The sequence below is a fragment of the Tenrec ecaudatus genome, chromosome 5, assembly GCF_050624435.1.
Source record: "Tenrec ecaudatus isolate mTenEca1 chromosome 5, mTenEca1.hap1, whole genome shotgun sequence".
In the NCBI taxonomy this organism is placed as follows: Eukaryota; Metazoa; Chordata; class Mammalia; order Afrosoricida; family Tenrecidae; genus Tenrec; species Tenrec ecaudatus.
Genome location: NC_134534.1, coordinates 68,284,702 through 68,294,918, shown reverse-complemented (window position 1 = coordinate 68,294,918; position 10,217 = coordinate 68,284,702).

Genomic DNA, 10,217 nt, shown 5'->3' with positions numbered 1-10,217 from the left:
CCAGGTTTCTTTGGAAAACAGCCATAAATTATCATCTGCTTTTGAAACATGATGCTTCAAAATTCTGAAATTTTAGAAAATATTTTACTTTTCCTCTTCTATATTTTGGGAAGTAGGATATAAAGAGCAACTAATACGATTGGCATTAAAATATTTGAGACAACAAGAAAGGAAGACCTTTATACTGCTGTGAGTTTTATTGTGTGATGCTTGGAAATGGTGGTGGTTGGGTCTGACTGTTGGATAAGGATGGACTCAAGTTAATTCTAGAGAGCGATGGCAGAGAAGACAGATTTGGGACCAAATCCAAAGTCCATGGGATCGATAAGCAGGGGACTAAAGTAGGTGGTTTGGGTTTCTCCCTCTGTGTCCCCCTTTATCCTTTTCTGGTTTGGTTTGCATAGATTTTTGTTGTCCATCCCTTAATTTCAACCATATTGTGTTTAAATGTCAAGGATTTCATCTTGCTTGGATCCACAAGCAACCCTCATGGAAGCAGCAGTCAAGAGATCAGACAACGCATTACTTTGGGTAACTCTGCTACATAGGGCCTCTCTCAAGAGTTGAAAAGCAAGTATGTTACTCTGAGGATGAGGGAGTGCCTGACTCAATCCGTGGCGTTTCAGTTACTTCATTTGCATGTGGGAGTTGGACATTGCATAAGACCAAGAAAAACTACTATGCGTTTGAACTTCGTGCAAATGAAGAACGTTGTAAGTACAACTGTCTGCCAGAAGAACAATTCCATCTGGCTGGGGACAAGTGCAGTCAGAATGCGCCTTAGAGGCAGTGACGGGGAGGCTTTATCTTACACACTGTGGACATGGTATCAGGAGAAGCCAGGCCCAGGACAAGGACATCGAGCTTGGTAAAGTAGAGGGGCAGGGCAAAAGAGGAAAACTCTTGGCAGGATGGATCCACATGGTGGCTGCAGCACTGGCTTGAACATAGCAAGGGCTGGGAGGACCGTGCTGGGCTGACAGTCTTCCCTCCTGGTGTACGTGCTGTGCTTTCATTTGGAATCAACTGGATGGCCCCGAACCCCAATACCAGTTCTTAGGCCATCAAAATTCGCCAATACTGTGACAGTTCAAAAAGTTGCGGGCTATAAAAACAACACTTTTTTTCTGATACAATTTTTATGATTTACTCCACTAAGATAGTATTCTATTGTCTTAGGTCCATTTTAGGGAAAAAAAAGTATTCCAACCTTCTTTGCTTAATGCTTATTCTTATATAATCACTGAATAAGTTAATTGGCTGTAAACTGTGTATTTCTTTGACCCAGAAATTTTGCTTCCAGGAATGTATCCTAAAGAAATAATTAAACTGATATATAAAAATATTTGTACAAAGCTATTTATTCTGAACAGTTCATTATAATTTTAAAAAATTGTACATAGTATAAATGCTCAATAACATTGTTTAAACTTTGCAACATCCATACAATTAAATATTTTATAGCCTCAAAATTACTGATGTAGATAAATATTTATTCCCATAGAGTTTATGCTATATAGTTAATAAAAGTAGTTTGCCAAATGATTTCTAGAAGATGATTTATTTTTATGTGTATATACATGTTCACACATACAAAGGAAAAAAACTGCTAGAAGACAACATTTATAAAAATGCATCAAGTTGTACTGACCTTATTTTTGAGAAGCAATTATGGGTGATTTTTTTCTTTCTTCTTGACATGCAATTTCTAGTTTTTCTCTGGCTAGAGCAACTGCTACTTCTACGATGAAAATACTTCCCCATAACCAATAAAATTTGGTGTTCATCCTATGCGGTAGTCAATTCACTGGTATAGAAAATCACTGTTTTGACTATTTTATGACCCCTTCTCTCACTCCATTTCTGCTTTCTTTTGTTGTTTGCCCATTCCTAGTGAGAGAAGTCCTCCACAGGAGGGAACCATGGGTAGGGAACTTGTGGAAGTCTCTGCAGCCGCCAGATAAAGGAAGAATTTCCTGCCCCAGGGATCTCTCCTCAGGTGCAAATGTCCCTTAAGTGACTTGGACTCCTTCCTTCCCCCAATCTTTTGGATTTTGTAGTTTCTAGATTGGACTTTTCTGAGGTGTAGGTTTCTAAGGGATTTAATTTGGTGAGATCCCTTTACTTGAACCAGGATGCTGTACCCTGTAGCAGCTCTCCCAAAGTGGGCATTTGTAAGGCTGTGTCCACATAAGCAAAATAAACTGGAACTGGAGACAGTTTTCCAAGGCCTTTAACTACTTTTCCCTGACTTTACTTGGATTTTCCAGGCACACACCAGCTTGTCCTGAATTATCCTGATGTTTCCTAGGTTGGCATTTTACATATTTCTAAACCGTGTACTCTCGGATTCCTACCTCCTGAAAAAACCTGACTTAGAAAGTGGTAGCAGAGAGAAGACCTCAGTCCAGGAGACACCTGGACTTCTTCACTCCACTCAGCGGGAGTTTTACGGGCGTGCTGAGTGATGTCAATGGTTAACCTGCTCAACTGCTAACAAAAGGTGAAAGGTTTGAGCCTTTTTGGATATGTATCTGGGGGGAAAGTCCTGGTTACCTACTTCTCAAAAGTCAAGCATTGATAACCCTATGGAGAATAGCCCTACACTGACATGCAGGGAGTTGGCATGAGTTGAAATGAACTTGAAGGCAGTTGGAGAAACTTCTGAGATCACGAGCTAGGAGGTCAAAAGAACCAAGATAAGAGCCAGGGCCTGGCAACTCCAGATTCGGGTTTGAGCTCCAGGTGCTCTGGGAGTACCCCTCACGCTGTCTATACATGAGTTTCCAATTGATAGCATGGATGGTGTGATATTGCTTCATTAAGGGCTAAGGAAAGAATGTGGAAAACAGGCTCTGTGACACGGAGCAAGTGATCATGGGAGAGCCAAGAACTCTTCCCTAGGTTGATATCTGGCTGTGTCCCTCACCACTTAGACCGTTTCTGCCCTCTCTGCCTCCTCATGCACAGACAGGTAATAAGACCCTGTTCTCTCCACTTGCGTTACATGGGCACTTGGGAGGATCAAATAGCTAGTTAATGAGGTTTAAAATAGGAAGAAAATGTTTTTGACGATTTCCCAGTATACTGAGATTTTCAGAAGCAGACCCTGATTACGTAAGAAGTAGTGGTATTATGAGAAAAATCTTGCTGTTCGAAATGTACACATAGCTTCTTGGGAGCCACACTTTTGGGGGGCAATTTGCATTTCCTTCCTACATAAATACAGAGGGAAGGCCCAGGCAATGCAGAAAGTTAAGAACAGGCAGGCCTGAAAACAAAGGTATTATCAACCATGCTAAACTTCAGACCCACATGCTAACTGGCGCTCGTTTTCACCTCCCCGCTGACAGATTTGGAATAGTGCATTTAATGATGGGTAAGCGAGAAGGCCCACGGGGCAAGTGTCTTCCCCAGTGGAGAAACAGTGACTTATCTTGGGAAAGAGCTGAGTCTATACTTCTTGAACACATCCGATAGTAAAGGTATTTTCTAGGAAACTATTAGCTTTTGCCTGGACACTTGTGTCAAATAGAGACGTCTGTGGTTCAGGTTAATAAGCAATATAATACCTGAAGCCAAAATATTCTTTTTGATCAGCAAAACCAAGTGTCAAATCTAGAAGCTAAAAATTGGGGTGTGTGGGGGGATTAGGCACTTTCTTACTTGGTTATGTAGGAAACTGTTCCCCAAGTTTTGTGGGGATTCCCCTTTACCATCCCAAGCAGCCAACAAATCAAAGCAATAAACCACCTTCTGAAGATAAGACATTTAGTTTAGTTAATTGACATAGATTTTTAGTGAGACTCTTATTCCACTGGGTGCCTGTCCATGTTCTTGTTCTAAAAATACATTTAGAGAGGGGAACATTGGGCAATTAAAGTTAATGTTTCTTTTTTTTTAAGTTAATGTTTCTACTGAAGTTTATGTCATAAATAATTATCTTAGTAGGTGGACTCGGGACAAACGTGTTCTTTTCTAAATATTATAAACTCTGTGTTCATCTTGGAAGGACAAAGAAAACTAATAACAATGGTAATTACCCTTTGTGGAGTCATGAGAAATGAGAGGGAGTCTCACTGTTTCATAGCTTAGATGTTTCTACCATTAGAATTAGAGTTGATAGATGAGCTGTGGATGGATGGATGGATGGATGGATAGAGAGCTGCTTTCAAGTTCACTCCACCTCAACACAATGAAACACTGCCTGACCTTTGTCATCCTCACACTACCTGTATTTTTAAGTCCTTTCTGGTGGCTGTTGTGTCCATCTATGTCAGCGAGGACAGCTCACTATTTCTCCCCTTCACCTAGCAAGATATCCTTCTTCAGCAATTGATTGGTCCTACTGTTGACATACCCAAGAGTCATGCACTGTTCGGTTGTTAGCCATAAGATTTTCATGGGCTGATTTTCAGTAGATTTCCAGGCCTTCCATGTTAGTCTGGAAGCTCCACTGAAACCACTCCATGGTGGGTGACCCTGCTCATATTTGAAATACTGGTGCATAACTTCCAGCATTGTAACAACTTACAAGCCACAGGGATACGACAAATTGAGAGGTGAGTGGAGGCCACTAGAATTACCCATCTCAAATTAAAACAGTAATACAAGAGTGCTTGTTTGCGGGGAGAGAATGTTGCAGTGAAGAACGAAAATCTGAAGACGATTTGTACAGAGTCATGATGAGTTGCGTTTAGAACTTTTTTTTTTGCATTGTGCATGAGTAACTAAATGTGTTGTTAGGGTTCAGAGGAACCAGAAATGGGGCATGGAAGGAATCCAATTCTATTGACTGAACAAACAGAGAAGGACAATCTAACTCTATTTACTGATCCACAAGCAAGACAGGACGAGTTTCATGCTGTTTCCTTACATCCGGGTCATATATCTCTCCCCTATACCAAAGACCCGCTTCATGGTAAAAGAAGGGCCACTCCAGGGATAGAGAAAGAGCAAAGTTCATTCTAAAGTCCAGTCAAGGGGTGATGAATACGCTTTCTCTGTAGAGAGTAGAGTTCTCATTGCCTGTGAAAGGTAACCACAAAGAAGACAGCAGCCAACGGGACACCCTACCCACAAACTAGAGAGCCACTGTAACGCCTGCTTTTGGGGTGACTGCCTATGATGAAGGATTCCATAGACCAACCACGCAAGCTGCTCCTCAGAAACCTTTCCCATAGAATACTTCTGGAACAAGCTTGCTTTTCTTATGTCACGAGGGATTGAATAGCAAGGCCAAAACATAAAGTCAAGCAGAAAGCCTACATGTTTGGTTGAGTTATTTTTATAAAATAGCATCCTGAGCATCTCTACTCATCGATACGGTAATGATTCTCAATAGTTCTGTCTTCTTTCCCATATTGAAAAATGGAAAGAGGCTATCGTCTTTACATTGCAGAGAATGTATATGTGGGTTTTACAAATTTAACAGCTTCCAAATTTGATTGCATATATCTATATGAGGAGTCCAGGTGGAACAGTGGTTACATGCTGGGCTGCTAACCATAAGGTCAGTAGTTCAAAACCACCCATGGCTCCATGGGAGAAAGACGCGGCTTTCTTTTTCTGTAAAGAGTCACAGTCAGGGACACCTACTGGAGCAGTCCTATGCTGTCCTGTAGGGTTGCTATGAGTCAGAATGGACTCCTTGGCAGTGAGTTATGAGTTCTCTATATAACCGTTTATTGATATTTTTTATTCCTTAGTCATTTATCTTACTGTGTGTGAAGCTCTATCCGGGATGCTCTTAGAATCCAGAAGGGATCAAGACTGACTCATAGAAAGAGAGGAGGTATCTGTTGATCTAGCAGGAATACACAAAGTGGGTGTCTTTAAGAAGAGACATGTATTTTCTGACAGTAGAGGAGGTGAAAAGTATCAATGCAGGGTGCTGGCTCTAGGGGGAGCTGTTCTTTCTTTGCTGACACGGGGAAGTTCCTAATCACTTTTTAGGATCGTTAGTTGGTGCTCCTTGGTTCCTTGGCCATCTCTACATGGCATGACATCTATCTTCTTCCGTCTCTGCTTCTCAAAATTGCTAATATTATTTCATTAGCATAACAACGACAAGTCATTGCCAAATGAGATTTTAATCACAGGTATAGCACTTAGGATAGTCAACACGTGTTTTTAGGGGACACAATTTCATCCATAACAGAAGACCAACGAGAAGATCAGAGAAACAAGATGGTGTGATTTTTCAAAAAGGCACACTTGTACTGTTGCATCAAACAGGAAGGAAAACACCATCTCTCCAGATACTGGCCATGAATCCAAAAAGACCAAAGCCCTTATCACAGTACCTGACACATCACAAACAATTCATAAACATTAGCTTCAATGGGTTCGGCCATGCGAACAGCTGTGAGGATGGCGTAGGATCATGTGATGCTAAGGGTCAGGTCCGAATTGATGGTACCTAACCACCACCACACTGAAAAGGAAATCAGCGTGGTACAAACACAGTTAGCTGCTGATGGAAAGGTTAGCGGCTTGACTTGATCCAGAGACTCCTCATAGGAAAGTCCTGGTGATCCTCCATTCAAAAAGTCACAGTTGTTGAAAACCCAACACATAAATCAACTCCAGGACACACTGGGGTCTTTTGGAGCTTGACTGACTCATCTGGAGCTGGTAATATAAAGGACGAAGTTGTTCCAGCTAGTCTGTTGGGAGCCTTTGCGGGGAATATATAACCCAGCCTAAAAATGGGCGAGAAAGAAAATGTCAGGATGGGCTTAGGAATTAGTTGATAGTTTCTAGAATGGCCTTAAACTCATAAACAACCAGTTATTGACTTTCAACCAACAGAAGCCCGAATTTCTTCATGAACTTGGGTCAAAGCAGAAACATTTAACTTACCACCCTAGGAACGAAAGAGACCATGGTTTCTCATCCGCAGCCCCTATGGACACTTTAGGTTAAGTAATTGCTTGTTGTTGGGAACTGTGCTATGTATTATACAGTGATTAGCAGCATCCCTTGCCTCTGGACGCACTAGATGCCAGTGGGCACCCTGCTACCCCTGCTCTGGCTACCCGAAATAACTGCAGACATTTTCCAATGTCACTTAGTAGGGGGACAAAGGTGCCCCCCCCCCACCAATTAAGCATCTCTGCCTTAGACCCAAGTTCATTTCATTATGAATTAAATGGAAAATTAAGGTTGATGGTGAATCAACTTAAATATTTTCCTCTTATTCCTATTGCTGCAAAATGTATCGTGATGAAAGCTATCAAATTAACATGTCTGGAGACCAGTTTGTTCTCATTTTCCACTTGCCAGTCATAACAGCATCTGAGACGTAATCCTGGAAAATGACTTAAAACTGACATGGGTACCACTTACCAAGGGAAGTGAGAACTTATCCTCTTTTCTCAATGCCTTTGTTAAAGCTAAGGCTTCTTTGTAGAAACTCTAGGGTCTTTCGAACATTAAGGCTACTGAAATTTCTAGTTTCCTGACCCTATTTCTGGGCCCATTGGTAGACAGTCCTGACGTGGTAACCTCTGCCTGAAATCACCTTCCTATGCGCTTGATGGAAAACGGCAAAAAGTGAAGGTGTCCCAGAGACTGAGGACAATTTTTCTGTTGACCTGCTGAGATAATTCCATCCTGCCCCTCACAGTACTTCTAAGTCAAGTGTCCCATCGCTGGCTATCTCCCCCTCCAAATTGAAAACATCACCTTTATCTTATAGGAGTCCTTGGGTGGCACAAATGGCTAAACACTGGATTACTAACTGAAAACTTGGCAATCTGAGTCCTCCCAGAGATGCTACCACAAAGAAAAAAGTCCTGGGGGTTTGCTTCTGAGAAATCAGTCACCGAAACCCTTTTGGAGGACAGTTCTGTTTCATACACACGTGGATTCTCCGTGAGTGGGAATGGACTTGATTGTCAACTGGCTTGGTGTTGTTTTTAATTTGTATTTAAAATCTGAAATCTCAGTTTTGTCTTGTATATCCTCTTTCTCTTCTTGTACCCAAAGGTAATTTTCATATGTTTTAACACCGGCGTTGGGTTTAATGCTTCAGTTTTACTGATTCTCAATATCAGTCATCCAAATGGTGTGATGTTTAGTCTGCATTTTCTAGGTCTCAGAATACTAAAGATATCTAAGGTTAGGAGACAATCGTTCTTAGAGTGGGACAATTGCGGACACCCCAACTATTTCAGAAATCCTCTAACTCCAACCCCTGAGTGGTCAGCTTGCTTTCGTTGCCTTTCCACCTCTGAGCACGACCTCCGTTCTTACCACCCACTTCATCCTTGTGTATCATCACGTCGCCCGGAGCTTGAAACCCAGATCTGCTTAGGGACCACAGTGAGGGTGAGAGAAGTTGTGAAAGGAGGCTTCAGGTAGTGACGACAATGAGACTGAAGCTGAGAGGATGTGTCACCTGGGAGAGCGACAGCCATTCGGTGACGGTAGCTGCGTGGGCATGGGAAAGGCTCAGTAGCCCAAGATTTGGCTAATTAATTGTGGAGACCACAGGAACAAAATGATCAGGTAGCACAAAGGAGTGTTTGATTGTATCAGAAGGAAAATGCCAGACCTGACAAACAGGATCCTAGACTAATTCAAACTCAACAGAGCAAGGAGTACTGAGGCCTCAGGCGAGTCTTAAAAGTTAAAGTTGATTAAAAGATTCAAAGAACTCTTAACAAAAAAAAAAAAAGGAAAGGTAGGGTACCTTTGAGAAAGGTAGTTATCAAATCACACGCGGCTGTGATGAATTTCCCTGCTTGTTGCTGTTGTGTGTAGATGCTGTCTAATTGCTTTGACTCATAGCGACTCAGCCTATGTGCCCTAAAGCAAACCTGCCATCCTCATAATTGTTGCGATGTTCATGCTCATTGTCACAGCCACTGTACCAGTTCCTCTTGCTGAGGGTCTTTCTCTTCTTCACTCACCCAAGGACTAAGGGGTGCCTGACGTTGGCCATGGTCTCTTCCCCAAAGAAACCTGACCATGAGCACTTTCCACTGGCCCCATGAATCTAGAGAGGTCCATTAGCTCAGGATACTGTGTGGAACCAGAGGAGGTCTAGGACTACTAGGAGACTCTGGGACTCTTGGTTTGGGGCAAGTTCACGTCCCATTCACTAGCTGTCTTCTCCATATGAGAGAGCTCCTGACTTGCAACGAGGCTCTTGGGAGGGGATGACCTGTCAAGGCCCCCACTTGAATATGCCCGACATCAAGTGGATTCTAGCTCTATGGATGACTAGCTGCATTACCTTGGTCAGGTGCTTCATTCAAAAGCACTATATAAAGGTAAATCTCTCCTGTCCCTGGAGTGAAATCTATAATAAGTGCTTTTGTTACTCTGGTCTCTCTGCAGTACCATGAAGTACTCTGTCACTTGTAGTCAGAAAGAGCCACATTTCAGTGATTAAAATGTCTTATTCCAGATAAAATTCAAAACACTTTTGTGGTTTGACCCCTCAACTTGTATACAAATCTGAAAGAGAAAAAGAGGTGGAGTCTGGTTTGTAACTTGTGCTTGTCCATCTCCCTGCCCTCTACTCTCACCAGTAATGCCCTCCGCCTCTGACCTGAATACACTGCTGTTGGAGTTCTAGAGCTGACCGTTGTTCAACGTTGACTTTTTCCCACGAGATGTTTCCGATGGCCCGTGGGAGGCTCCCACTTAGGAACACACTAGCAATACTGTGACTCTGGCCAAGGGAAGGGCTCTTTGGACCAGACACACACAAACACCAACAGAGACTGATTCCCAGTTTCTGCATTGGACAATGTGCCTCCTGCCTCATAAGTGCTGAAGGTCCTAAGTCCATTGTATTGAAAAACAATACCAGTTGTTGTCAAGTCAATCCTGACTCAGGCAATTCCATGTGTTCTCAAGCAAAACTGCATCATAATTGGCTAGTTGGATTTTGTCCCATGTTGACAGAGAATGAATACACATGGCTGTGGTTTAGAGATGACTGTGCTGTGTATTACAGCACATTCCATAAATTGGCTTCAACAACAGCGTAATCCGTATCCCTGAATAAGTGAGGAAGGGGATTTCCTCTCCAGATTCCCTACATACTGAAAGAAGGTTTGCCCTGGGGTCAGGAAAGATTCTTGAGTTTGTTCAGAGGAGCCGGAACATGGAAGGAGCAAGCTCATTATAAGGAAGAAACAGACCGATTTCTTTAGTTAAAGATAGCAGAGGCAGGAGATCAATCACCCTCATGGTGGAGC